Source organism: Dasypus novemcinctus, chromosome 30 (genome assembly GCF_030445035.2).
Source record: "Dasypus novemcinctus isolate mDasNov1 chromosome 30, mDasNov1.1.hap2, whole genome shotgun sequence".
NCBI lineage: Eukaryota > Metazoa > Chordata > Mammalia > Cingulata > Dasypodidae > Dasypus > Dasypus novemcinctus.
In genome coordinates, this window is record NC_080702.1 from 43,185,891 (window position 1) to 43,209,292 (window position 23,402).

The 23,402-nt window shown below is 40.0% G+C and overlaps 1 pseudogene; it reads left to right on the plus strand.

Moving 5' to 3' along the window:
• Positions 1-10,870: 10,870 nt before the first annotated feature.
• On the plus strand, positions 10,871-11,619 carry LOC101416422 (olfactory receptor 7C1-like; annotated as a pseudogene).
• The last annotated feature ends 11,783 nt before the right edge of the window (positions 11,620-23,402 follow it).

A 23,402-nucleotide genomic window follows, 5' to 3' on the forward strand; every position in this document is an offset into this window, starting at 1 on the left:
TGAACTGTGGTGTTCATTTCCATCATATCTGCTATCTTTTTGCATATGTCTGCAATTTCCCCTCCAAGTGTTGTCTTCATGTTGTTAACCTCTTCCTTTACTTCATCAAATTTGTCGGTGATAAATGTTCTGAGATCTTTCATTGCTTGTGCGAAGTTCTGCTCCCCTTCCTGATTTTTAGTTTGTTGATTGAATTCAGCCATGTTTTCCTGATTACTGGTTTGGTTTGTAGATTTTTGTTGCTGTCTCATCATCATTTTTTCTTGACGGGTTTAATCAGTTCCTTAGCTTCTTTGTCTAGTCTTGGAGATTAATTAGCTGTTGTTTTTGCGTAAGTGTTATATCTTCTCTTTGTCACTTTGTTCTTCTTATTCTAATTTCTTATTGCTGGTTGAGTTCACTTTAAAGGGAAGTATTAGTGTCGGGGAAAGGCAATTGTGTAAGCAAGGAAAAAGTGTAAAGGAGTATTGGTGATATATGTTAACAAAGCAACAATATGAGATCTGGGAGGATGGAGGTTAGATTCATGTAAATTGTGTAGAGTTATAGCAGTAGGTAGAGTATCTATAATGAGGTAGACGACTGAATATGGGAGGAATATGGTATGAACTAAAAAGCTATTGTTTTCGTGAGAGAGGGAAAGAGAAAAGAAAGGTAATAGTTTCAAGCGTGGATAACAGACAAAACAAAACAAAGGTATTAGAAATTAAGAGTTAGACACTTTGTGCATCAAAGAAAGGGAGGTGGAATAAAGGAGAGACAGTAGATGATGGAGGATATCAAGATGTAGGGGAAAGGGGATAGTGTAGATAGCCAAAATCTATTCACACAGGAATGAGGCAGTGGAGGATGAGGAAACCCAGCAAATGTGAGGTGTTTCCTGCAGCACCTATTGTATAGTTAAGATAAAATAGAATAAGAAGAAGATGGGGGACAAGAGAGAGAGAAAAAAAAAGAGAAGAAAGGAAGAAAGAAAAAGGGGGTGGGTAAAGGGCGGGGAACAGATAGGGAAAAGAGAAAAAAGATATACACCAACCACCACAGCCACAATACCAATTAAAAAAAAAAAAACCCTAAATAACTGAAAAAAAAAAGACTTTGGGGGATATGCTGGGAGAAAAGACTAGGGGAAAATGCAATGTTAGCAATCAGAACATTAAAAAAATAAAATAAAATAGAATCAAAATAAAAACAAAAAAGAAAAATCGCAAACGTTGAGGGCTGGGACATTCAAGGACCTCAGATGGACCTCAGGGTGTGATGGATTCAGGGATGGAAAGTCTGAGATATTGAAGACTCAAGAGGTGTGAGTCTCTGGGGTTGTAGGCCACCAGGGTTTAGGGGACTCAGACCTGGCAACCTCAGGTCCGGTCAACAGGAAGCCTGGGTGTACCACAGTGCATCACAGCCTTCAGGGATCCCCACAGCTGGGTGCCAGCCCTATGGGTGAGGTCACTTCCACAAGCTCTATCCTGTGTTCTGTACCCTACAATTCACACACTCGCTGGGGTCTGTTCTGTGGCTGTATCACCAATTGACTTCAGGACCCCTCCCACCCTGTGATCCCCCGGAACAGCCACCTGGGGGCGCCTCTAGGCTGCAGCCAATTTCATGACACAGATCAATAGCCAGGCCTGGGGGTGGGGCTCCAGCCAGAAATGCTAACAACAGAGTTCAAACCCGAAATTCCCATGCTTTGCAAAATATTCCCCTAATCGGCTTCCAAACGTCTCCCACCCTGTCAGACCCTGGTGGCGTCTCTTTGTTGCTATCACTTTAAGTCCACTGTAGATCAGCAGCCGGGCCTGGGGGGGACCGTGGCTCTGGGCAGAAGCGCTATTGTTTGTGTCTGCAATCAAAAATTCCCCCCGCTTTGCCACAAAACTCCCATTTGTCTCCCCAAATCGGTCTGCAAGCGCCTCCTGTCCTATTAACCCCCCAACAGGCCGCCCAGGGCTTATGAATTCCCCAGTACTGCAGAGCCTCCAAAAAAAAAAAAAACCGCCCACCCAAGGAGGGAGCTTTCTGTGCACAGCCGGGACCTCTGTGTATATTTCATAGACGTATTTTCTCTGTTACTTTCCCACCAAATCAATGTCCAGACACCTCCTGACCTGCAAAAATCCTGAAACAGCCTGGTCCCGAAGAGCCTCCAACGCTGCCCAGCCGCCTCTCCGCAGGAGATATTATCAGGTAAGCTCACTCAGCCACCATCTTGCCCCGCCTCGGGGTATAATTTTTTACAGTGGATAAACATATATTGAAGAATTCCTACTAACAATGGTCTACAGTTTACATTGTGGTTTATACTTTTCACCACACAACTTGATAGGTTTTGACAAAATTTATCATGTCCTGTATCTGTCATTGCAGTATCAAGCAGAACAATTCCAATGTCCACCAAATGCCCCATCTTCCACCTGTTCTTCCTCCTCCTTTCCTCAGAAACTCTAATGACCAGTGAACAAACTGTGTTGGTAATTAGCAGCTGTTCACTGAAGTAAGAACCCTAGGTGTTCATATGCAATGGATTATATTCATTAGTGTACATAACTGGGTTGTAAGGTTTGCCTCTTCTGACAAAATTTTGACTCTATTTCTTTAAACAAAATATCTGCTCTTTCTACATATTTCCTTCTAAATATTTAAGGCTATCTAAGCAAAATTTCTTTATAATTACTAAATCATCTGAAGGGTATCTCATTACTTCACCTCACATCAAAAATTACTTTTAAGCAAAATTATTACTCAGACAGAACTTACGTTATAAATATTCAACTTTCTGAAGTTTTACAAAATGAATATCCCAACCTTAGACTTTCCCACATTTTGTCTTTTTTAGATTCATTCCCCATTTTTGCAAAGCCACTCTCCTAACTCTGACTTATGGGTTAATTTTGATTATTTGTGTAATTTACATAAATCAATTATAATTTAAATATTTTTTGCCAGATTATTTACCTGCTTTTATCAATAATTTTGAATGTGGGTATAGATCAACCATGGTCATTGGTTTCCACATAGGAGCTCTCACCAATAATGTTCCTGCCAACATCATGGCTTATGTCTTCTCTGAATGGGTGTTTGTGGTAGGAGAGAATGGAGATGCTGACTCTTGAGGACAAAATAAAGATGGACACTCCATTACTGGAGTTCCCAGCTGGTGAGGAAGGGAGCCTGTATGACTCAAGATGTTCAAGGGAAACAGAAATGCCAGTGGTAAGGTTCAGAGCACTGAAAAGCATGGAGTTTCAGCTACATCAGGCACAAAGATTAAAGCATCAATCCACAGATGACAAGACTTGAAATCTAAGTTAGGGAAGCAGACTTGGCCCAGGGGTTAGGGCGTCCGTCTACCACACACGAGGTCCACAGTTCAAACCCCGGGCCTCCTTGACCCGTGTGCAGCTGGCCCATGCGCAGTGCTGATGCACGCAAGGAGTGCCCTGCCACGCACGGGTGTCTACACATAGGGGAGCCCCATGCACAAGGAGTGCGCCCCATAAGGAGAGCTGCCCAGCGTGAAAGAAAGTCCAGCCGGGCCAGGAGTGGTGCTGCACACACGGAGAGCTGACGCAGCAAGAATGACGCAACAATAGCAACAAAAAGAAACACAGATTCCCGTGCCACTGACAACAACAGAATTGGACAAAGAAGAAGATGCAGCAAATAGACACAAAGAACAGACAACTATGGGGGGTGGGGAGAGAAAAAAAAAAGAAATCTAATTTAGAGTACCCTGGTGAGTTTTTGATGTAGTTCAAACACTGGTTCCCTTTTTCCTTCTAGAATTGAATTGTTGTTGTTGTTGTTGTTGCTGTTGTCATTGTTGTTGAGACATAATAAAGGAATAAATTTTATTGCTTCTTCACATTCTTTTTTTTTACAGTTTACATTATACTTTTTTAAATAGGTATTATTTTATTTTATTTTTTACACTTTTTCATTAGTTATTAAATCAAAAGAAAGTTATAAAAAAAGAGGGAAAAAATACATTACATTAAAAACCATTTCAAAAAAATATAGGAAGTGGACTTGGCCCAATGGATAGGGCATCTGCCTACCACATGGGAGGTCCGTAGTTCAAACCCCGGACCTCCTTGACCCATGTGGAGCTGGTCCACGCGCAGTGCTGATGCGTGCAAAGAGAGACCCAGATGAGACCCAGGATTTGAGATGACTAATCAATGAGATTCGTGTTAATACAAATTTCCGTAATCAAATGTGACGTGAATAAAGCAACACATTATGATTTCATGGAGGGAACCTCAAAAACTGCTCTGCAGGAATTTCCCTCCACCAATTCCCAAGATCAGGCTATGATCTCTTTGGAGTGGGTAAAAGAGAGAAAAACATGTGGAAGAAATGCCAGTTGTCTCAGCCAAGGGCACCCTGGACTAGCCTTGTCCAGAAAAAAAGAAAGTCCAGCTAGAAGAAGCAGATCTTGCTGGCTCACTACAGACCCTTGAAGAGCTCTGCAGAGATCAGCACAACCCAACACCACAGACTCAGCCATGATATTAAAAGCATTATCTAAATCTTTTGGGGGGATTGTTTATATGCAGCCATAGTTAACAGATGCAATAATCATTGAGAACAGAATTGGGCATTAAAAACTCTCAAGTGCTTCTTACTTTAAGTCTTCTTTCTGATATTGGAGGACAGCATTCATGATCATTCTGTTATTCAATGACATTTTGGATAGCTAATGCTTAAACGTGACTACCTTTTAGAGTACTTTCTACTTTAGCAGGAGATTTTGGATGGACATGAAATTTTATGCAGCAATACACTGTGACCTTACTTAGAACCGTCCATTCTAAGAGGAATTATTTCACAGAATTTCAAGTTTCTTCATGGTTCATCCTTTGGTCATGAGTATCGAATATGGTTTTGAACATAAATGACAAAAAGTAGGTAATAGAGTAAAGAAATATTCACTCACATGGTCTGTACAATGTTGGAAACTGAGGCACAGTGGCCTCTCAAGGAGACACGTACTGTCTCCACGCTCGTGCTGTCTCCATGACTACGCTTGCAACCTAAGGAATGCAGAGATTGGGAGTTCCCGGCAAATGGGCTGAAGCTGTTAAAGGCTGAAAAAAAAGATGAGCTCATACCTTTTGTAATGAATAGAACACTTAGACTTTGTACCTTGAGATAAGATTCTTTTCTAAAATTCCTTAGACTATAGGTAATGCTGATAGTTAATACGTGTTGCTCCTTAACGTAAGGTACGCTATGTTTGTGCTAGGTCTGTGCTTATTGGCACGTAGGCTGTAGTGGTCCTGCTTGTAGACACGTACACTGTGGTATATAAAGAGGCCCTTGTAATCAGTAGAGTTGTCTGAGGAGTCATTACTCGCAGACCCCCTGATCCCAGCTCTCTCGTTCTTTCTCCTTGTTTCCTTCTCCCTTTTCTCTTTCTTTCATTCCGGATACCCTTCGGGAATAGTACAATATATGACAAAATGTAGAAAGGGGACAGATATTTTGTTTAGAGGAACAGAAAGGGGCTTATTCATGTCCCAGTAAAATATTATACAGCATACCATCCAGTCCTGCACCAACGGCAAAATCCCTAAAAATATCAATGCCAAGATTTCTTACTTATTGAGTATATATAAATTGTCCAAAGTAGTTCTTTACTTTAGTATTACAATGTATGATTGGCTGGTTTGTTCATCATATTTAAGTTCATTTCTGTCTAAGGTATGTACTGTTTCCATGGAATTTCCATAGAGTTACACTTTAAAACCCTGAGGAATAATCACAGGCAATTATTACAGCCCAAAGAAAAAGACCTGAGTATGGCTACCCTAGAACAAATTTCTTCAGAGCACCTTTACATCTTCACTCATCAGACTGTAGATGGTGGGTGTATTAATGGGCCAAAGGTGTGCTGATGCAAAGTACCAGAAGTCTGATGGCTTTTATAAAGAGTGCGGGCTATGATGTGGACCATTGACCATGAGGTGCAGTTGTGCTCAGAGATGTATTCACCAAATGCAATGAATGTCTCATGATGATGGAGGAGGTTGTTGTTATGGGGGGAGGAGTGGGGGGGAGGTCATATGGGGACCTCATATTTTTTAATGTAACATTAAAAAATGTAGACAAAAAAATAAAAGAAAGTTTTAAAATAAAGCGATAGTGATATAAATATATATATATAGAAGATTCCCATATGCTCTGCTCCCTACATCTCCCATTTTCCAACATTAACAATTATCCCTCAGTAGTATGGTACATTCATTGCAATTGCTGAATGCATTTTGGAGCATTGCCAGGAACCATGGATTATAGTTTACATTGTAGTTTACACTCTCTCCCACACTCTTTTTCAAGTTATGACAAGATATATAATGGCTGGCATCTGTCACTACAATGCCACTCAGGACAATTCCCTAGTCCCAAAAATGACCCCATATTACACGTGCTTTTCCCTCTCCTTCACTCAGAACACCCAGTGGCCACTTCCTCCACATCAATTATATTTCTTCCATTGCTAGAATCACAATGAGTCTATAGTAAAATACCAGTAAGTCTACCTTAGTCCATAGTTCATTCCCCAATCCTGAGGATTCTGGGATGGTGATGTCCACTCCACCTGTAATTGAGAGGGAGCGTCAATTACATAGGACCAATGAATGAGACTCTCTTGCTTGCACTTGTAGACTCTTAGTTCCTTGGTATGGTGGTTGTCCATCATAGCCTGCTGCAGATTTTTTTACCTTAGATTTTGGCAAATATATGTTCCCTATAAAAGATCTTGTCCTAATTTAAATTCTCCATCCCAAAGTAACAGACCAATCATGTATTTGTAGCAGTATATGACTGTTAGTTTCTCCCACGTGATAGAATTTTGCATTACTGTTATTTTAAAAGGACCTTTTAAATCCTTCAGTGAAGATGACATCTTGGTTTTATTTCATTTTCATGCAATAATAGTCTGATGAAAATTTTTTCAAACATTTATACCCTCATGTACATCTCTTTAGTGATTTGCTAATATCCGATGCTGTTTTTGCTCACAAAAGAAATAACCTTTCTGCTTTCAATAGTTAGAATATTTTAGGGGATTAAGTTTTGTAACTAATTTTACTGCATGGCTTATTTTTGCATTGAGTTTTTCAATATATGGCCCAACCTTTCACCTTTCCCCTCTGATTTCTACATAAGACTTTATATTCAGAAAGAACTATTTCTTTTTAAGATCATATCTATGCAGAAATTTATGTATCTATATATTCATCTATATTTTCTTCTAACAGCTAGTATCTTCTCTTCTTTCACATTCGTTTGAAAATTATTTGGGAATATAGAGATACGTTGAATGTTTTTCTAAATAGTTAATAAGTCATTGAACACTTTTTCAGAACTTTAAAACAACTTCTCTAAGATAACTAGGGATTAAAAATATTCGTTAACATGGCAGAAAATAATATATCCCAAATCAGGTGAACACCAAATTATATTTAAAATCCTAGAGTTATACCCTTGAAAATCATAAAAAGAAAGTATCATTTTCACAGTTTCCATTTTTTTGAAGTTCTCTGGGATTTCAAACAAATGGAATAAGATATAAAGAGAATAACTGTTATGAATTATGTGGAAAACATGTTATTTATAAATTATTTGGAGAAAGTAGATGGATTTGAGAAAAATTGTTTAAGTAGTAAGAAAATCCAGAAAGCTAACATGACATGATAATACCAAAAAAATAAATAAAGATTTTCTAATGTAATTGCAATATCATGGACATAATGGAATGAGGAATCTCATCTTTAATGACAGTAAACCTAAAATCCTATTAGCAAGAAATGGGCATGATATTCATAAACAACATTGTAAGAATACTTACCAAAATGGTATTTAAATATCTAGAGAAAAAAATTTTTACTGTTACTGGAATAGGAATGTGAACTTAAAATGTCAACTCTTTATAAATTAATTTACATCTTTAATGGAATCCTTATTAAAGTTCCACTGAAACTTTCCTTGCATGTAGCTAGATGATTCTGAATTCATCTAGCAGAATAAGCCAGCATCCGAAATGAAGTTATGATAGAATCCTAGGTAACTTTCTCAATTCAACATTTAAATACATTGTGAAAATACATAATTAAAAATAAGGACCAAAAGATTTGACAGCTTGTTCACTGTAAAAACATAAAAACCATGAAACAGATGGTCATTTTTAAGAAAGTGATCAAAGAAACAATGGAAATGTAATTACTGAGTGCAAGAGTATTATAGATAGATCAAAGAGAAAATATCCTAATGCAAAATAGAGAAAACAGCACATACAAGGAGAGGGTATATGGGAATTCTATACATTCTGCATGATTTTTCTGTAAACCTATAACTGCAGACATAAAAATTTTTTATTTAAAATTAAACAAACCCTTAGGTTTTATTAAGAAACTTTGAGGAAATGTCTAAAAACAGGTGATACATGAATACAATATGCCATTTCCATAGAATAGTATATTTTTAATTTGATGAGCCTTGGATTATATTGGAAAATGTTCACGAGATTTTCTTATGTGAAAAGAGGACAGTCTTTATTTAGTCTCCAATTCTGTTTAATTTATTTTGGAAAAACTCTCATATAAATGAAGTGTAAACAATGATTCGTCATCACAATGCATTTTAATTTTTAGTCATAGGTTTGGCAAAGTCCACAGAGAATGTAGTATTGTACAAATGACTCAAAGGTAGAACAAAGAAAGGACATTTCAAATAACTAAAAGATCTGCCCTTGAGTTGGGGAATTCCCAATCCCACAGAATTGAACTGTAAGACCAATAGCAGTCACATTTTATTGTGGAAAGGGGTGATTGTCTTGGGGTGCTAAGTAAACTTTAGAGCAATGGATTAAAGGTAGCAAAAGTAATCCAATAGTTGTCATCAAGGAGAAACAATTGTTAGAAAAAATATATGGCATCTTGAGATACTGGGTTTTTTTTTTTTTTTTTTTTTTTTAATGAAAGAAGTTTTTAATGTTGGAAAAAGTAGGAGGTGTGGGGAGTGGGACATATGGGAATCCTTTATATTTTTTTTTTAATTTTTTTATTTTTTATTGACTTTGTAATAATATTACATTAAAAATATATATGTGAGGTCCCATTCAACCCCACCCCCCCACCCCCCCTCTCCCCCCCCCCAACAACACTCGTTCCCATCATCATGACACATCCATTGGATTTGGTAAGTACATCTTTGGGCACCTCTGCACCTCATATACATTGGTTCACATCATGGCCCATACTCTCCTCTATTCCATCAAGTGGGCCCTGTGAGGATTTACAATGTCCGGTGATTACCTCTGAAGCACCATCCAGGGCAGCTCCATGTCCCGAAAACACCTCCATCTCTCATCTCTTCCTGCCTTTCCCCATACCCTTTGTCCATTATGTCCACTTTTCCCAATCCAATGCCACCTCTTCTATGTGGACATTGGATTGGTTGTGTCCATTGCACCTCTATGTCAAGAGGAGGCTCAGATTCCACCTGGATGCTGGATGCAATCCTCCCATTTTCAGTTGTAATCACTCTAGGCTCCATGGTGTGGTGGTTGTCCTTCTTCAACTCCATCTTAGCTGAGTGTGGTAAGTCCAATAAATCAGATTGTAGGTGCTGGAGTCTGTTGAGGCTCAGGATCTGGCTATCACATTGTCAGTCCAGAGATTCAAATCCCCTAAATATATCTTAAACCCCAACATTAACTGCACCTCCAGCACATTAGCATGAAAGTCTTATGAAGGGAGATCCCATCTGAGTCCAGATTCATCACACATAAACACCATTTCCAAAGAGGGGCCATCTGCCCTGGTAGTTAACCCCATCGGCCATGACCATAACTCCCATGGGTCTCTTTAGCCCTCAAAGGAACCAATATCTGGGGGTTGTATCTGCTTTATCTGTCTCTCTGACTCTGCTCAGTTGTGCTTGAGGGCAAACCTTCTGCCAGCCTCCAGACTCTTTTTTAGAAACTCGTAGCCATATAAACTCATTTCTCCTTTCCATTTCCCCCTTACTTTAGGTCAAACAGCATTTTAAAGTCATGGTATTTTATGTAGACATGGATATTCTGCTGATCCGCATTGAACCTTCCGTATAAGGTCATTTTCCAGTTGCATCATCAGTTGGTAGTTGATAGTGGTCCCTCGTTGCCAGGGAGGCTCATCCCCGGGTGTCATGTCCCGCGCTGGGGGGAAGGCATTGCATTTACATGCTGAGTTTGGCTTCGAGACTGGCCACATTTGAGTAACATGAAGGCTGACAGAAGGAAATTCCCAGGCACAAAGTTGCTCTAGGCCTTGTTCTTATTTTGGGTTTATCAGCTCACAAGCATAGTCATTAGCATCTGGGGCTCACTGTTGAACCCTCACTCCCTCCCGGTCCCCACCACTGTACCTGGGAGACTGTCGCTGCTCCCCTAGGGACCACGACAGAGCACCACTGGCCAGGAACCCAGTACCCCTCCTACTGTGGTTTTTAATTGTTGCCACTATGAGTATATCCAAACATTACCATGCACCCTGGACATATGTTCTGTACAGCTCCCTATCAGTCATATATCACCTGTCATTGGGAGATACTGGGTTTAGAATACTGCTGTCATGCTGGAAAATGCCTGCTTGAAATGATTGGTTCCATCTTTCCTCTTATCAGGGCAAACCCAGCCATCCCATGGAAACAGGAAACCAAACAGGAGTTGTAAACTTTCTCCTCCTGGGATTTGTAGGGGAGAAGGAACTGCAGCCTCTCCTCTTTGGACTGTTCCTGTCCATGTAGCTGGTCACCTGCACTGGGAACCTGCTTCTTCTTGGCCATCATCTCAGACTCCCACCTCCACTTGCCCATGTACTTCTTCCTCTCCAGCCTGTCCCTGGCTGACTTCGGCTCACCACCACCACCATCCCAAAAATGCTACCGGGCATCCAGATACAGAGCAAAGTTATCAGCCATGCATGCTGCCTCACCCAAATGTTTTTTCCTTTATATTTCGATGCCTGGACAGTTTCCTCCTGGCTGTGATGGCCTATGACCGCTTTGTGGCCATCTGTCACCCCCTCTACTACACAGTCATCATGAACCCCCGGTTTTGTGTCCTGCTGATTCTGGGGTCCTGGTGTCTCACTGTCTCAGTGACACTGACCATCTTGAGACTCTCCTTTTGTACAAACATAGACATCCCACACTTTCACTGTGACCTTCTAGAAGTTCTGAAGCTTGCCTGTTCTGACAAGCTCATTAATGCATATTTGTATGTTTTATAGCTATTGTTTGCAGGGTTCCTTCTCTCATTGGGGTCCTCTTCTCCTATTTCCAGATTGTCTCCTCCATTCTGAGAATTTCATCAGCCCAAGAAAAGTATAAAGCTTTTCCACCTGTGGGTCTCACCTGTTAGTTGTTTCTTTGTTCTATGGCACAGGCTTTGGGGTCTACTTGAGTTCTGCAATCATGCCATCCTCTCGGAAAAGTCTGGTGGCTTCAGTGATATATGCTTTGGTCATCCCCATGCTGAACCCTTTCATCTGCAGCCTGAGGAACAAGGACATGAAGCGGGCACTGGGGAGGCTCCTTGGCTGGGCAGCCGCATTTCAGTGATGGAGCCATGGAGAACTGTCATGAGTAGCAGGACTCAATACTGAGGAACAAGATCTAAAGCACAAACAATGAAAGAAAAATGGAGGGAAACGGATTTGGCCCAGTGGTTAGGGCGTCCGTCTACCACATGGGAGGTCCGCGGTTCAAACCCCGGGCCTCCTTGACCCATGTGGAGCTGGCCCATGCGCAGTGCAGATGCGCGCAAGGAGTGCCCTGCCACACAGGGGTGTCCCCCGCGTAGGGGAGCCCCACGTGCAAGGAGTGCGCCCCGTAAGGAGAGCTGCCCAGTGCGAAAGAAAGTGCAGCCTGCCCACACTTCCTGTGCCACTGACAACAACAGAAGTGGACAAAGAAACAAGACGCAGCAAATAGACACAGAGAACAGACAACCGGGGCGGGGGGTGGGAATTAAATAAATAAATAAATCTTTAAAGAAAAAAAAAAAAGAAAAATGGACAAATGCAGCCACCTCAAATGTAAACACTTTTGTGACTCAAAGGACCTTGTCAAGAAGATAAAAAGGCAGTCTACTCAATGAGAGAAAATATCTGGAAACCACATATCCAATAAGGGTTTTATTTCCATGCTACGTAAAGAGATCATAAAACTGAATGAAAGAAGGGCAAGCAATCCAATTTAAAAATGGACAAATGACTTTTTTTTTTTGAGATACCAGGGCCGGGGATCGAACCGGGGATCTGGCATGTGGGAAGTCGGCAGTCAACTACTGAGCCACATTAGATCCCCTGAGTTGGATGTTTTACATTTCTTTGCTTGTTGTTTGTGTATATGTGTGCTTTTAGGAGGCACTGGGAACCAAATCCAGAGCCTCCCATGTGGGAAGCAAGCACTCAACTGCTTGTGCCACATCCATTCCCAAAATTCGTTCCATTTTTCAATTTTTTAGGAGGTTCCAGAGATTGAACCCAGAACCTTGTTCATGGGAAGGAGACACTCAATCAGTGAGCTACATCCACTGCCCAAAAATGGGCCAAAGACTTAAGTAGACACTTTACCAAAGAGGAAATACAAATGGTGAAAAAAGTACATGAAAAAATGTTCAATATCACTAACTATTAAGGAAATGCAAATCAAAACTAAAATGAGATATCATCTCACCCCTCATAGACCATTAAAAAATAAAAACAGGGAAACGGACTTTGGCCCAGTGGTTAGGGCGTCCGTCTACCATATGGGAGGTCCGCGGTTCAAACCCTGGGCCTCCCTGACCCATGTGGAGCTGGCCATGCGCAGTGCTGATGTGCGCAAGGAGTGCCGTGCCACGCAAGGGTGTCCCCCGCGTGGGGGAGCCCCACGCACAAGGAGTGTGCCCGTGAGGAAAGCCGCCCAGCGTGAAAAGAAAGAGCAGCCTGCCCAGGAATGGCGCCGCCCACACTTCCCGTGCCGCTGACAACAACGGAAGCGGACAAAGAAAAAAGACGCAGCAAATAGACACCAAGAACAGACAACCAGGGCGGGGGGGATTTAAATAATAAAATAAAATAAAAATCTAAAAATAAATAAATAAATAAATAAATAAAAATAAAAACAACCTCTTTCATCAGTGTGGCACATTCATTTGGTGAATACATTTTGGAGCACTGCTGCACCGCAGGGATTTTAGTTTACATTCTAGTTTACACTCTCCCCCATTCCATTCAGTGGCTTATGGCAGGATATATAATGTCCAGCATATGTCCCTGCAGTATCATTTAAGACAACTACAAGTCCCAAAAATACCCCCACATCACCTCTCTGCTTCCCTCTTCCTGCCCTCAGCAACTAACTACAGTGGCCACATTCTCCATATCAATGCTACAATTTCTTCCGTTACTAGTCACAATAGTTTTATAGTAGAATATCAGTAAGTCCACCCTAATACATATTTTCTTCCTCCATCCTGTGGACCCTGGGATGGTGATGTACATTCCACCTCTATATTGAGAGGGGACTGAGATTCCACATGGATGATGGATGCAATTCTCCTGCTTCAGTTGTAGGCACTCTTGGTTCCCTGGTGTGGTGGTTGACCATCTTCACCTCCCTGTTAGCTGACCTGGGTAAGTACAATGAATCAGAGAGTAGGAGTTGCAACTCTGCTGAGGCTCAAGGTCCAGCTGGCATATGGACAGTCCATAGATTCAAGTCTCCTGAGTATACACCAACCCTAGTGCCAATCACAGGTTCTGTAAAAGTGACAGAAGAGGCATATGTAGAAAGGTCACATCTGAGTCCAACTCCATCACACTCAGGAACACAAATTCCAAAGTAGGGCCTACTGACAAGGTACTCAACTCCAGAGCCATTTGCCATTACCATAGAACCTGTGGGTCTCTATAGCCCTCAGGAGAACCAGTGTCTGGGGTTGTTATCTATTTGGCTGTCTCTGGGGTCCTGCTGAGGCATGCATAAGTGTGACCCCTCTGATGACCTCCCAACTCTAATTGAAGACTCTTAGCCATATACTCATTTGTGTTTGCCATTTCCCCCTTTTATTCAAGGTCAAAAAGCAGTTTTTTACACATGATCCTACATGTAAGTTGAGATATTCTGCTGGTCTGGATTGGCCCTTTTATTCAAAGTTTCTTTCTAATTGCATCACCAGTTAGTGATTGGTAGTAATTCCTCAGCTCCAGGGAGGCTCATCCCTGGGAGACATGTCTCATGGTAGGGGAAAGACAATGCATTTCCATTCTGAGTTTGGCTTAGAGAGTGGCCACATTTGAGCAACGTGGAGGCTCTCAGAAGGTAACTCTTAGGCACCCTGCAGCTCTAAGCCCAGTTCAAATTTCAGACACACAGGCTCATAAGCATAGTCATCAGTATCAAGGGCTCATCATTGGACCATCATTCTTCACTGGGTTTTGCCCTTGCACTTGAGTGATTGTTGCTATTCCATTGCGGAATGTGACAGAGCTCCCCTGGGTAGGAACTCAGCACTCCCTCAGTTGTCATCTGTAACTGTAACTGCTATGAAAATACTCAACACATATCCGAACATTTTTATGCACCTTATATACATGCCCTGGAGAAATCCCTGCCAACCATGTGGCCCTGTCAATAACACCTGACACCAGTGTTCCTCCCCTGCAATTGTTGAACCTCTCTGTGGTCTATAGCGAAGTTATTCACCATTGCCAGAATGGAAACAACTCTAGTGTCCATCAACCAATGAATGGATAAGCAAAATGTAGTTTATGTATACAGTGGAATACTATGCTGCTATAAGACAAAATGAAATTGGGACACATTATGACAAGACAGATGAACCTTAAGGACATTATGCTGAGTGAAGTAAGCCAGACCCAAAAGGACAAATAATGCATGGTCTCACTAAGATGAACTAAATATGAAGAAAACCTAGAGTTAAAATCCAGAGTATAGGTTACTAAGAGATAGGAGGATAACTGAGAAGGTGTACTGATGTTTAATATATGTAAAATCTTTAAATTGCTTGGTTGTAAAAGTGTGGAAATGAATAGAGTTCATGATAACACATTATAGTGAGTATAACTTACACAGGTGGCTTGTAAGTGTGATTGTGACTAAAAAGGATAATCTAGGGAATGTAAATGTCAATTGAAAAAGAGCTAGAGAATAATAATCTAGGGACTATATAATATAGTGAATCCAGTGGAGGAGGAGGATTGTGGTTAATAGTACAAATACAAGAATGTTCTTCTACGAACTAGAACAAATATATGTCACTATTACAAGCTGGTAAAAGTGTGGGTAATGCATGGGGAAAATAGAATTAATGAAACTTATGTACCGTAGTTAACAGTAATATTGTAATATTCTTGCATCAATATCAAAGAAGGTTCTATATCAATATTAAGGACTTTAATATAAGGGATGTGTAGGGGAAAAATTCCAAATTTAAGCTGTAGACCACAGTTAGTAAGAATATTTTGATGATGTTCTTTCACAATCTATAACAAATGTTTTGCAAAAATTGAAGTTGGTGGTGGTGAGGTGATGTGTGAGAATTCTACACATTATGCATGATTCTAAGCTCAAAAGTTCCCTAAATAGTATATATATGGAAAAAGAAAAAAATGTTGAAAATTCTCTAAAAATACTGAGGACCAGAAATCAACCTTTTTTACTTCATCTCTATTTTATGTATTTTAAGCAATGCATTCCTTGGGTATTTCCCTGGTTTCTTTCTATGGTTTATAAATTTTTACCTTCAGTCTCTTTTTTTACTTCCTAAGTGGTCATTTTAAGTTTGTTTAATTGAAACTGACATATTCTCAGTTATCTATACTAAGATTTGGATTTTGTTTAAAATGGAGCTTGTCTCACACATTTAATATATACCATCAGATGTGAGCATAACTATGCGTACTTTCAAAATGCTCCCTTGAAAATTCATTTACAGAGATGTTTTGTAGGGTTTTGTAAATGAAATCAAAGAAACAAGGTTTTGTCTCATTGACGTTCTTCTCAATAATGTCAAACTTACCAAATTTTGCCAGCCATAACAATTTCACACTGTATCTAATTGAATTTCATCCTGTATCTATCAATCTTTGCAAGCACAATGCCTAGTACAGTCCTTGAGAAGGGATTTATGCTCAGTGTATATTTCTTGAATGGAGTAAGTAGGATGAGTGGATAGTTAAATATGAAGTGGTGTCTGCACCAGAGAAATACAAACATATTAAATTAATAAAATGGTTTTCCAGTGCAAAAGTAGTTGAACTCAATTGAATAATAAGAACCATGATTCTCCCTATATGAAAACACTGTTTAAACATTTCATAAACATTCTCCCATTGAATTCTTGCAATAACTCTTTTATCTGATTAGTATCATTTTCCATACTTACAGATGAGGGAGTAAGAGCTTACAGAAATAAGGGAAATAGCTCAAGTCACAGCTTCGGGGATAACTAAGCTTTATGATGATAACAGTTAAATAGCTCAGGTCACAGCTTTGGTGGTAATTAAGTCTTATGATGATAATAGTTAAATCTCAAAAGAAACCGGATACTTTCTGCTTTAAAACTCCCATTTTGGAAGTCTGCTTCCTGACCGAGAAATGTTAAATCTTTGGGAGCATCAGTCTTAGAAATAGGTGAAAAAGTGGAATAAAATCTCTCAGTACTGCATTTACTTCCATCACCAATCACATTAGTTACAGAATAGAATATCAGTAAGTCCACTCCAGTCCATACTCCTTTCCTCCATTCTGTGGACCCTGGGATGGTTATGTCCGGCTGCTGAGGGTGTGGAGTAGGAAGAGGAGGTGTGATATGGGGGTGTTTTCAGGGCTTAGATTTGTCCTGGGTGGTACTGCAGAGATGGATGCTGGATATTGTGTGTCCTCCCATGGCCCACTGGGTGGACTGGGGGAGAGTGTAAACTATAATGTAGACCATTGACCATGTGGTGCAGCAGTGCTCAGAGATGTATTCACCAAGTGCAATGAATGTCCCATGATGATGGAGGAGGATGTTGTTGTGGGAGGAGTGGGGTAAGGGGGGGGGTGTATATGGGGACCTCATATTTTTTAGTGTAACATTAGAAATAAATAAATAAAAACAAAGATTTTGTTTTAAAATCTCTCATTAGAAGGATGTAGCAGTTTGATATTATTTATGAATTCCAAAAAAATGATATTTGATTGTAAACTGATCTGTTCCTCTGGGCATGATACCCTATGATTGTATTAGATTCAGATTAAATGTCTTTGACTAAATCATAGCTTAGGGAGTTTTAGGAAAATGGTGTCAAAGTAAGTAGGCAGAGTCCAACTCTCTCACTAAAATGAATGGAGAATGAGCAAAAACCTATCTGAGTGAGCTGCTTTGGAGATATATAGAATGAGAAAGTGCTATGCATCATACAGGATGGAACTAGAAAGAGAAAGAAGTCAAAGGAAAACCATGAATTACTCATCCATGTGGCTGGAAATGGCACATGTACCCAACCCTCAAAGCAAATAGCCTGGGTAAAGCCCCTGATTAACTGCAAACAACGGAGTGACGGAGCATTCCTGGGGAAAAGAGGGGTCTGGCAGAGAGTGGAGAGTGGTTTCTTTTTGGTGAGTTTGGCCAGCTGAGCCCCTTTGAATCTCAGAGAGTCCCTGATTGACAGGCACTGAGGTCTGCAGGGAGAAGGAAGGGGAGATCTGATCAGGCAGGCATCACACACAGCTGACCTGGGAGAAAGAGGAACTAAGGTAGAGAAGTGGGGAGACAGGCGCCCAAACAGGCTGGCTTGGCAAATAGTTAGAAGCTTAAACCACCTGAGGGAAACGGGACAGATATAGCCAAATAAGCTTTCTAAAAGCCAGCTTAAGCTGTAGAGTCAATGTAGCTTGGTAGAGGAACTCCTGCCTTGCCTATACAAGGTCCCTGGTTTGGTTCCTGGGTCTCCTTTGAGAAGTAATCCATAGAGTGATCCACTGGATTTCTGGGCACCCAGCTTGTACCCAGTGACAGGGAATACATAGGTAGGTTTTTTCCTAGTTTGGGGTTTTCTTGGCTCTGTTATTTTTTATTCTTTTATTTTTATTGGTTCCTTTTTTTTTTTTCTTTATTTTATTCACTAAAACACGATACATCACCTGCAGAGGACATGCTGCACACATGCTCCTTAGGGACTTAAGAGTGAAAGCTGTTTTTCATGGGTTGTTTTATTTTTGTTGTTTTTATTCTATGTTGTTATTGTGTTTCTTGTTTATTAGCCTTCCACTTTCTTTCCTTTCTTTTTCTTTTACTTATTTTTTCTACCTACTTTATTTCTTTTTTTCCCTTCATTTTTCTATCTTCTGTTTTCTGTTGTTTTTCTTTCATTTGACCCCTCTTTGATTGGCTTTTCTATCCTTATTTTTTCTTTTTCTTTCCTCTCTTCTCATCAATCATTCCAGCCTTTTAATTCATACTTTTTTCTCTATTTTGTTCCTTATTTCATTATTTCTATTCCACCTTTTTTATTCTTCTTCCTTTGTACATTTTTTATCTTTTACTCATGTAATTATTCTCCTTGCTCTTGTATATTTCCTCTTATACTTTTTAAAATTTTTATTATTACTATTGTTTTTTTCTCTTCTTATCTCTTTCCTTTTCTCTGGTCTGAAAATTTGTTTTTCAAGGGGGCAAGACAATGTTAAGGATATAAAACAAGAGGAATCAAATGTCCAAAAGAAATCTTACCACATACAAAATAAATAAAGAAAACCCTAGAGCAGAAAGAGAAGCTAACCAACCAAATAAGCACATCAAGTTAAATGGATACTTAGACACCATGAAAAAATTATAAGCCATACTAAGAAACAGGAGGATATGGCCCCATCTAATGAATAAATTGGAAAACAGAAGGAGATGCAGAATGTGGAACTAATCAGGGATGTCAAAACAAATATCATGAATCAACTTAATGAAGTAGGAAGAGAAAAAGGATATTAAGAAGACACTGGGAGAATATAATGAAGAAATTCTAAACATTCATAGAAAGATAACCGATATGATGGTGATGAATGGCACAGTGAAAGAAATCAGAAATACACTTGAAGCACATAACAGCAGATTTGATCAGGCAGAGGGAAGACTTAGTGACTTCAAAGACAGCACATCTGAAATCAAACAGACAGTAGAACAGATAGATAAAAAGACAGAAAAAAATCCACAAATGGCTTAGGGATTTAAATGGCAACATGAAACACAGAAATATATGCATTTTAAGTGTTCCAAAGAGAGAAAAGTAGGGAAAGGAAGTGGAAGGAGTGTTAGAGGAAATAATGAGGGAAATTTCCAAACCCAATGGAAGAACATGGATGTGCATATCAAAGAAGCACAGGACAGCCTTAAAAGTGCAAATCCTAGCAGGACTACTCCAAAATATATTCTTGTGAAATTGTCCTATGCTCAAGACAAGGAGAGAATACTAAAAGCAGCAAGAGAAAAAAAAGAGATCCATGATATACAATGGAAGCTCAATAAGATTAAGTGCTGATTTCTCATCTGACACCATGGAGACAAGAAGGCAGTGGTATGACGTAGTTAAGGTGCTAAAAGAAAAAAAAAAAAACTTCCAGCCAAGAATTCTCTATCCAGCAAAGCTGTTATTCAAAAATGAAGGAAAGTTCAAAATATTCACAGATAAACAGAATTTAAGAGTTCGTCAATAAGAAACCTGCCACTAGATGGAGTTCACTGCCATGTCAGTTGGCCCTTCTTTGGAGTTGGTGTTTCTGCGTGATGGAGCAGGACTCAGATGTGATCTCTTTTCACAAGCCTTTCCTGTTACTTTACTGGAATTGTAGTTGGTGCTGGGGTTTAAGATATATCTAGGGGATCTGAATCTCTGGACTGACAATATGATAGCCAGGCCCTGAGCCTCAACAGACTTCAGCTCCTACACTCCGGTTTATTGGACTTACCCCACTCAGCTAACATGGAGTTGAAGAATGTCAACCACCACACCATGGAGCCTAGAGTGCCTACAACTGAAAGCAGGAGGATTGCATCCAGAATTCATGTGGAATCTAAACCCCCTCTTGACATAGATGTGGAATGGACACAATCAATCCAAGGTCCACAGGAAGGAGGAATACAGTAAGGATTAGAGTGGACTTACTGATATTCTATTCATGAACTATTGTGGTTAGTAATCGAGAAAATGTGACATTGGTGTGGGAAAAAATGGCCATGGTGGCTGCTGGGTGCAGGGAATGGGAGGAAGAGATGAGATGTGGAGGTATTTTCGGGACTTGGTGTTGTCCTGGGTAGTGCTGCAGGGACAATTACCGGACATTGTAGATCCTCCCATGGCCCACTGGATGGAACGTGGGAGAGTATGGGCTATGATGTGGACCATTGACCATGAGGTGCAGCGATGCCCAGAGATGTACTCACCAAATGCAATGGATGTGTCATGATGATGGGGGAGAGTGTTGCTGTGGGGGGTGTGGTGGGGTGGGGGCGGTGGGGGTGAATGGGGACCTCATATTTTTTGAATGTAATATTTTTTAAAAATGAATTTAAAAAATAGTAAAAAAAAAAAAAAAAAAAACCTGCCGCTCAAGAAGTGCAGAGGAGTTCTAAAGATCAAAAGGAAAAAACAGGAGAGAGAGAATTGGAGGAGAGTTTCAAAACAACTAAAAATACAAAAAAAGAAATAAAAACAACATATGTCTTGCATAAACCTAAAGAAAATATGGCTAATGTAAGTAATTCCTTGACAGTAATAACAATGCCTGTTAATGGAGTAAACTCTCCAGTCAAACGACACAGATTGGCAGAATAGATAAGGAAATATGACCCACCTACAAGAAGCTCACCTTACACCCAGGGACTCAAGGAAGGTAAAAGTGAATGGATGGAAACCAATTTTACATGCAAACAATAACCAAAAAAGGGTGGGAGAAGCTATACTAATATTGGACAAAATAGACTTTAAATGCAAAACTATCATAGGAGACAAAGAAAACCACTATATACAAATAAAAGGGACAATCTATCAAGGAGAAAGATCATAAACATTTATACACCTAACCAGGACGCCTCAAAATACATGAGGCAACTGTAACAACTAAGTGGAGAAATAGATGCCTCTACAATTGTAGTGGGGAACTTTGCTACTCCATTGTCATCATTAGACAGAGAGGATCAATTAAAGAATAGAGACCTTGAATAATGCCTTAGAGGATCTAGACCTAATAGATACATACAGAACATTACACCCAAATCCTGTGGGAAATACATGGTTTTCAAGAACACATGGATCATTCTCCAGGATAGAACACATTCTAAGTCACAGAACTACAGTCAGTGAATTCATAAAAATTGAAATTATACATAAGTAATGTCCCTGAACACAAGAGAATGAAGCTGGAAATCAGTTAGGGGGACTGAAGCAGATTAGGCAAAAAGATATGGAAATTAAGCAACACACTCTTAGACAAACAATGGGTCAAGGAGGAAATCCAAGAGAAATCAGTAACTACCTTGAAATGAACTAAAATGACTACACAACATATCAAAATCTATGGGATGGAGCAAAAGCTGTACTAACCAGGTAATTTGTAGCCATAATGCCTATATGAAAGAAGAAGAAAGAGCTAAAATCAAAGACCTAACTGCACCCCTGGAGTAATTAGAAAAAGAGCAACAAACTGAAGCCAAAGGGAGTAGAAAGAAATAAATAATGAAGATAAGAGCAGAGCTAAATGAAACTGAAAATAAGAAAACACTAGAAAAAAATTAACAAAACCAAAAGCTGGTTCTTCTAAAAGATTAACAAAATAAACAGACAAACCCTTAGCTAGAACCAAAAAAAAAGATAGAAGATGAAAATACATAAAAGAAGAAATGAGGTAGGAGATATCACCACTGATGATGCAGAAATAGATTATCATAAGAGGATCCTTTGAAAAATTGTATGCCAACAAGATGGATAACTTAGATGAAATGGACAAATTCCTAAAAACACACAAGAAGCCTACATTGATGAAAGAAGAAATTGATGAACTTAACAGACCAATCACAAGTAATAAGATTGAATTATTCATTGAAAATCTCCCAACTAAGAAGAGCCCAGGACCAGACATCTTCACAGGTGAATTCTGCCAAATATTCCAGAAAGTACTAACATCAGTCCTGCTTAAACTCCTCCAAAAAAATAGACGTGAAGGGAACATTCCCTAACTCGTTTTATTATGCCAAAATCACACTAATACCAAAGCCAGAGAGTTATCCAGCATGATGGTGTTATAGTAGGTGGGCACTCCCCAGCTCTCTTGCAAATAAAGGCTGAGAAGGGGCAAAATCCTACTTGAGTGAGCTGTTTTGGGAACCTACAGATCAGGAGGCTTCAGGGCATCGATCTGGAGAGAACTGAATGAAGAGATAAAGAGCCCAAGGGAAAACCATGAATGGCTCACTGGTGTGGCTGGAAAGGTGGGTGGCTAAGTCCCATCCTCAAGGCAAATAGCCTCCATGGACCCCCAACTCTCAGCAGCCAGTGAGTGGGAGGGAGCATTCTCTGGGAAGAAGAAGGTTTCTGGGAAAGTGGTTTCCCTTCTGTGGGTTTGGTCACATGAGCTCCCTTTGTATCTCAGGAAGGATACCAGCCAGCACTGAGGTGACCTTGGAGAGAGAGGAGAGGAGAATCTGCTCACCCAGCCTACCACACCCAGGCACCCTGGGAGAGAGGAATTTGGGAAGGGAGGGGACAGGGACAGGCAACTAACTAGTCCAGCTGCTGAAAACTATTAAAATTCTAAGGACCCTAAAGGAACAGGTGGCAGGAAGAGCTCAATAAGCTTTCAGAAGCCTATTTAGGGTTCCCTGGGGTGGGGAAGAGGGGTCTGGAAAAGGGTCAAGAGTGGTTTCATTGCAAAGAGTTTGGTCAGCTGAGCACCCTCTGAGTCTAGGATGGGACCCCGCTCTGGCCAGGAAAGGGGAGGGGGTCCCTTAATGCCAAAGCAAAACAAAGACAACACAAGAAAGGAAAACTATGGACCAATCTCTCTAACCTAGATGCTAAACTCCTCAGCAAAATACCCACTAATTGTACTCAACAACACATCAAAAAAATTATACACCATGACAAAGTGGGTTTCATCTCTGGCATACAAGGGATGGTTCAACATAAGAAAGTCAATCAATGTAATACACCACATAAACAGATCAAAAGAAAAAAATTGTTTGATCATTTCTATTGATGCAGAAGAAGCATTGAACAAAACACAGCACACTTTCTTGACAAAAACACTTCTAAAGATAGGAATAAAAGGAAACTTCCTCAATATGATAAAAAGGTATATATGAA